This window comes from Heterocephalus glaber, unplaced genomic scaffold (genome assembly GCF_053883595.1).
Source record: "Heterocephalus glaber isolate CG9 unplaced genomic scaffold, H.glaber_assembly_v1.0 deba00001773, whole genome shotgun sequence".
NCBI lineage: Eukaryota > Metazoa > Chordata > Mammalia > Rodentia > Bathyergidae > Heterocephalus > Heterocephalus glaber.
In genome coordinates this window covers 7,492,263-7,498,416 of record NW_028258463.1, presented here as the reverse complement: position 1 = coordinate 7,498,416, position 6,154 = coordinate 7,492,263, and the positions used below count along the sequence as shown (strand labels likewise).

The following is a 6,154-nucleotide window of genomic DNA, read 5'->3' as shown; positions in this document are numbered from 1 at the left end:
TTAGTGCTCAGCCCAAGGGGCTTCATGTGCCAGAACACCAAGGGGCAGGGACTTCTGCCTCTGCAGCCCTCAGAGGGCGTTAGAGGAGGGAAAGGATCAGGGCAGGAAGACTGGGTGGGCTCCGTCCTCTGGGACAGTGATGGCGAACCTTTTAGAGTTGAGTGCCCAAACTGTAACCCCAAATCCACTCATTTATAGCAAAGTCCCAACACTGCAATTAAACCTGAATACTGAGGTTTTAATTTAGAAGAAACAACTGTTATGCTGGGGAGACTTGGCTCATGTGCTGAGAGAGAGGACGTATACATGTCTCGGTATATATTCCAGGCTGATCTTGAACTCATGGTGACCCGCCTGCCTCAGCCTCTTGTGTACTCAATCACAAGTGTGTACCACCGTGCTCAACTCAAACATAATACTTCTTTTTTTTTTTTTTTGGTACTGGGGTTCGAACTTGGGACTTTGTGCTTGCGAGGCAGGCGCCGGAACCACTGAGCTAAATCCCCAGCCCAGGCGCAATACTTTTTGCAAGTTGAACCTCACACCAAGGTCCAGAACTGAGCGCTGAGGACCTTTGTCACAAAGACCATCAGATGTTCCAGGTTCTAGAGATCTCCAGGAGGAACCAGCAGTTAACCTTTTAACCATCAGGCAGGGTGTGTCAAAGGGTTATGGGGGCACAATCACTGCGGAGGGTACAGGGAAGCGCTCTGCCAGGTTACAACCCCATCTGTGTCCTTTTCTCTGACTTGAGGGTTTCTGGGGGATGAGCCCTCTGATTTACTTCCTGCCAGACCAGGGCCGAGGTCCTGGGTGGAAGCAGGGAGATTTCCACACTCCCTGGGAAAGGGAGACTTCTGCAGGTCCACGTGCTGGGCCGAGCTGCTATGACAGGGAGTGCAGGAGAAGGGGACAGGGCTCTTGAAACAGTGGCCAAAGCACCTTGAGGCTTAAACGCAAGCGTGGAAGTATCACTGTGCACTACGAGGCAGAACACAGCCGGGCGTGGCCACACACACTGTGACCCCAGTACTGGGGAGGCTGAGGCAGCAGGATCACCAGGAGTTTGAGGCCAGCCTGGACTACATACTGAGACCCTGTATCAAATAAACACACAAAACAAGCAAAACACACATTTGCACAGAAAGGGTTCCAAGCCAGGAGGCATCCAACTAAACAAATCACGTAGGGAGTTCCACTCTCTGCTAAAATGTCTCCACGTTTGGGACTGTGAAAATACCACTCTTTTTCTTTACCTCCACAGAGGACCCTGTCCAAGCCAGGTGCACCCTTTCTGTGCTGAGGTGTCCTGTGAAAGGTCCTTTGTACTGGCATGAGAACCCTGAAGCTTCCAGCTCTGTAACTTTTTCCTAAGGCTGACAGAAGCGACTCCATTTTGATTCCAACATCTCTGTTTCCTCCTATTTCGCCTTTGTCGCTATGATTTTCACTGATCAGTATCCTGCAGTTTGTTGCTAGGATGGAGCTATCCTGGTTGGATGGAGGTATCATGGTGTAAATATGTGGTGTCCTCTGGGGGAACTCATGCATTGAGGGCTGGATCCCCAGCAGCAATGTTGAGAGGCTGGTCCTGGAGAGGTGGCTGGATCATGAGGTGCAAAGGAGTTATCCACTGATGAGTGTGGAGCTGCATAGCTGGAGGAAGCCGGTCACTGTGCTATCCCTTTGAAGGGGATCCCCTGTCTCTGTCCCTGGCTCGCACCCTGGCGCGTGCGCTCTCTCTCTCTCTCCCTCTCTCTCTCTCTTCCTGCCTGGCTGCCATGAAGAGAGCAGCTGTCCTTTGCTATCCCCTTCCACCATGATATTCATTCCTTGGCACCAACCATGGACTGAACCCTCTGCTACCCTGAGCCCAAGCAAACCCTTCCTCCTTCCATTGTACGTGTCGGGGACTTCGTCCCAGTAACGAAACGCTGGCTGACACAGAGGGAAGCGGGGAAGCGGGAGACAGCTGGGAGTTGGTGTTAGACATTTCGCCATGCGCAGCTGAGGGGCTCGGTCTCGCCCTTGAGGGGAGCAGCTGCGGAGATCGGAGTGCGCCCCCAGGCGGCAGCAGGAAGAGGTACGAGCGGGGGTGCTTGTTGGGGTTTGCTTCAGCAGAGCTGACAAAGTTTGACAAGGAAAATACAAAGCAAAACCAAGACAAGCAAACCAAATTCAATTTGAATAATGATCTTGAACCAAGAAACAAAGGCTTCCCATGGTAACATCCATGTGTATCAAAGATAATCAACCAGACTGGGCGCAGTGGCACACGCCTGTCATCCCAGCACCTGGGAGGCTGAGGCAGGAGGATCATTGGTAGTTCGAGGCCAGCCTGGATGACATAGGGAGACCCTGTCTCAAAACAACAACAACAACAACAACAAAAGATAATCAGCCAGAAATCAGTTGTAGAATGAGTTTAATTTCATCCAAAAATCATGTTAAAAAAAGAAACAGACTGCCGGGGATTTAGCTTAGTGGTGCTGCCGCCTGCCTCAAAATCACAAGGTCCTGAGTTTGATTCCTGGTACCAGAAAAAAAAAGAGAGAGTGAGAGAGAGAGAAGAACCAGACTGGATAACAAAAGACACCGAGCAGCTGTGAGGAAAGACTTGAGGTCCGCCCACAACTGATAAAGAGATTTGGATATTTTGTGGCATATAATACATAATTTAACATTAGAACTGTGGCTAATTTTATAGACGAAAACACATAGGAATTTTAGGAATTTCATACAACTTTGGAACATATTTTCCTAATGTAGCATAGTAGTGCACACACCTATAATCCCAGCATGTGAGAGCCTGAGGCAGGAGGATCACCACAAGGTAAGGCCAGCCAGGGCTATGTAGCGAGACCCTGTCTCAAAAAAGGAAAAAAATGGCCGGGGATTTAGCTCAGTGGTTCCGCCGCTTGCCTTGCAAGCCCAAGCTCCCAAGTTCCATCCCCGGTACCAAAACAAAAAAGAAAAAAGAAAAAAATCATGAATTTATATAAATATAGGTCCAATGTGTGTCGTATGGACTTTCAGTGGCCCTTTGGAAATCCCCAAGTTAGTTCTAAATCCTAAAGTCTTAGTTTTAGAGTTTGTTAAGTTAACAATGGTTTAAAACACGTAGTTTAATAGGATCATAATAAAATAAAATCAAGGTGATGAAACAGACCAAAAATTTTTTTTTGTTTTTTGAGAGGAGGTGTCACTATGTAGCCCAGGCTGGCCTTGACTTCAGGGTGATCCTCCTGCCTCAGCCTCCTGAGTGAAGACATTGCAGTCATGCACCAACATGCCTAGTCAAAACAAAGTTTTAAAGATACAATACACAATAAATAGCCGGGCTTGGTGATGCACACCTGTAATCTCAGCACTTGGGAGGCTGAGGCCAGAGGACAGCTATAAGTTCGAGGCCAGCCTAAACTAATAGCAAGACCCTGTCTCAAAAAGAAAGAAAGAAAGAAAGAAAGAAAGAAAGAAAGAAAGAAAGAAAGAAAGAAAGAAAGAAAAAAACCCCACAATAAATGATAAAATGATTTTTTTTTCACTAAAAAGTGAAAAAAACCCCACAATTTCCTTATTAGGAGCAGATTTTTTTTGGCACCAGGGATCGAACTCAGGACCTTGTGCTTGCAAGGCAGGCATGGCACCACTGAGCTAAATCCCTAGCCCAAGAGCAGATTTTTTTTTTTTTTTAAGATTTTTATAAAAAAGCAGATCAGTGTGTTTAAATTCAGGACATCAAAATTTAGTTCTGCAACAACATACCTTAGGTATCTGTTCGGCCTCCACAAAAACATGGAAATAACGCTGGTCAAACTGACCACACCTAAAACCTTCAATCAAGCTCTGTTTCCAAGGTCCACTGAGAAAGACCAGAGACTCAGTGGCAATCCTCCTGCCTCAGCCTCCCAAGGGCTGGGGTCACAGGTGTGCACCATGGTGCCTGGCAAGTGTGGGACAAGGGTCCAGTTGATCCTTAGCAGGGAAGCAAAAGGCGCTATGGGAATCTGGGTCAACCAGAGACTGTAGCCGATGCTGCAGAAGCAGCTGGTCTGGCTGTGCCCAGGTTTCTGTCTTGGGGGTTGTTGGTTCCTCTTGTGTCCTTGGTTGGCCACTCATGCGTGGTGACATTGCCCTGGACGCACAACTTCTGTGAGTGTGAACCTGACAAACAGGTTGTGCAAGGAGTCGGACCCCCACCTGCACACCTCACCTCCACCTCCTGTTCTCAGGTGCTGTGCGCTTTTCCCAGATTCCTACGTCTCCCTGGACTCTCCTGAGTCTTAGCTGAGCTCTGGGCTCATCCTCTGTTCCCTGTCTTGGACTCACACTCACCTGGACGACCGAAAAGAAACAAACAGAAATAATCCTACAAAACTGTCTTTAAAAGCAAAATGCCAGGCCAGGGATTTAGCTCAGTGGTTCCACCGCCTGCCTCGCAAGCACAAGGACCCAAGTTCGAGCACCTGTACCAAAAAAAAAAAAAAAAGCAAAATGGCGTCAGGTGTGGTGCCACATATGGTACCTGTAATGCCAGCCCTCAGGAGGCTGAGGCAGGAGGATCCCTGTGAGTTCAAGGCCAGACTGGACTACATAGTGAGATTCTGTCTCAACCTCAACGCCCCCCAAAAGAATTTCTATTCTAAAAGGGTGCAAGGTTCCAGTGATCAGGAGAAAGTAGAAAAGGCAAATGTAGACAATGGAGGAACTAGTAGGAGAAAAGGCCAGAATGGCAGCAAACAAAATTGGACCAGTGAGGAAACCCAGCTCTGGAAGCCAGGACCACGGTCTCCACACCAGCTTCGGGCAGAGTTAAAATATATATATATATATATATATATATTCATTCCAGGCTGATCTTGAGCTCATGGAGATCCTCCTGCCTCAGCCTCCTATGTGCTGAATCACAGGTGTGTTCCAGCTTCCTTCTTCCTCCGAGTTTTTCTCTTCAGGACCAGAATCCTGTGTTTCTCTCCTCTCTCCGCCATCAAGCCACTTCTAGAACATTCCCTCTGAGGAGCGAGAGGTCCCCATCACCTTCCACCTGTGCACAGGATCCTGACAAAGCAACCCGGAAGGCCCACTAGCTCGGCCACTCCAGACCTGGCAGGCGGCATCTTTCATCGAAAACCGACACATGGCCAGGCAGTGCCGCCATGGCCCTGTAGAGAATGTTACCATAGAACAGCACTGGCTTTTTAATGATATATTTGCAAAATTTATTGGTTTCCTTCATTAGTACATGTGTGTAATCATGTTCACACTCCTTGTGTGGAGTAGGTGCATGGACCCAACACATCTCGGTTCCTTTTCTCTCTCGATCCCCTTCCCATCTGAGGAACATCCACCTCCCTACTTCCTATTGGCTTCTGTTTAGCTCTTTATTCATACTCTGGGCTTCTCATGTAAGAGGAAACATGCTATATTAAGGCTTGTGTCCTTGTGCTTTCGAGGCAGGAGGCAGAACCACTGAGCTAAATCCCTAACCCTAAGGCTTGTGTGTCTGAATTACTTCGATTAACAGTATGGACTCAAGGTGCACCCATTTGCCTGCAAATGACTCAAGTTTATCCTTTTTCACAGCCTGGAGGTGCTCCATTGTGTGTAAACACCACGTTATCTTTCTCCATTCCTCTGTCCATGGACGTAGAGGCCACTTTTGAGATTTAGCTATTTTGAGTTGTGCTGCTGTAAATGTGGGTATGCATGGATTGCTGTAACACAATGATTTTAACTCTTGGACGATCCCTAGAAGGGGGATAACTGGGTCAGATGGAATTTATGATTATATCAGTCCAGTCAGGTATATCAAATGTCAATCTCTGCTCAGTGCTTCTTACTTCGCAGCTCAGAAGGCTTGTTTTTTTTTGAGTCAGGGTCCCACTCTGTAGCCCATGCTGGCCTCCAACTCACTGCTATCCAATCCTCCTGCCTCAGCCTCCCAAGACACGTGGACCACCACGCCCAGCTTGACAACTCTTCCCCAAAAGGAAACCTTCACCTGAAAACAGATTTAAAGGCAAGTTCTTTCAAAAGGAGTAAACGGCATCAGTTCTAATTCTTGCCGAGCGTTGGAAGCGGCATCAGGATAAACCTGGGTTCCTGCCCGGGAGGAAGTGGGGAGTGGGGGAAGGGAAGCCTTAGTCCCAGAGAA

At 48.0% G+C, this 6,154-nt stretch overlaps 1 long non-coding RNA gene across 1 annotated transcript; it reads right to left on the bottom strand.

The window, feature by feature from the left end:
• Positions 1–2,408: 2,408 nt before the first annotated feature.
• LOC147821029 (uncharacterized) lies at positions 2,409–4,051 on the bottom strand. Its single transcript, XR_015447719.1, has 2 exons — positions 3,766–4,051; positions 2,409–2,530 (listed from the first exon to the last, which is right to left on the bottom strand). It is a non-coding gene; the product is annotated as an uncharacterized LOC147821029 (long non-coding RNA).
• Between the last annotated feature and the right edge of the window lie 2,103 nt (positions 4,052–6,154).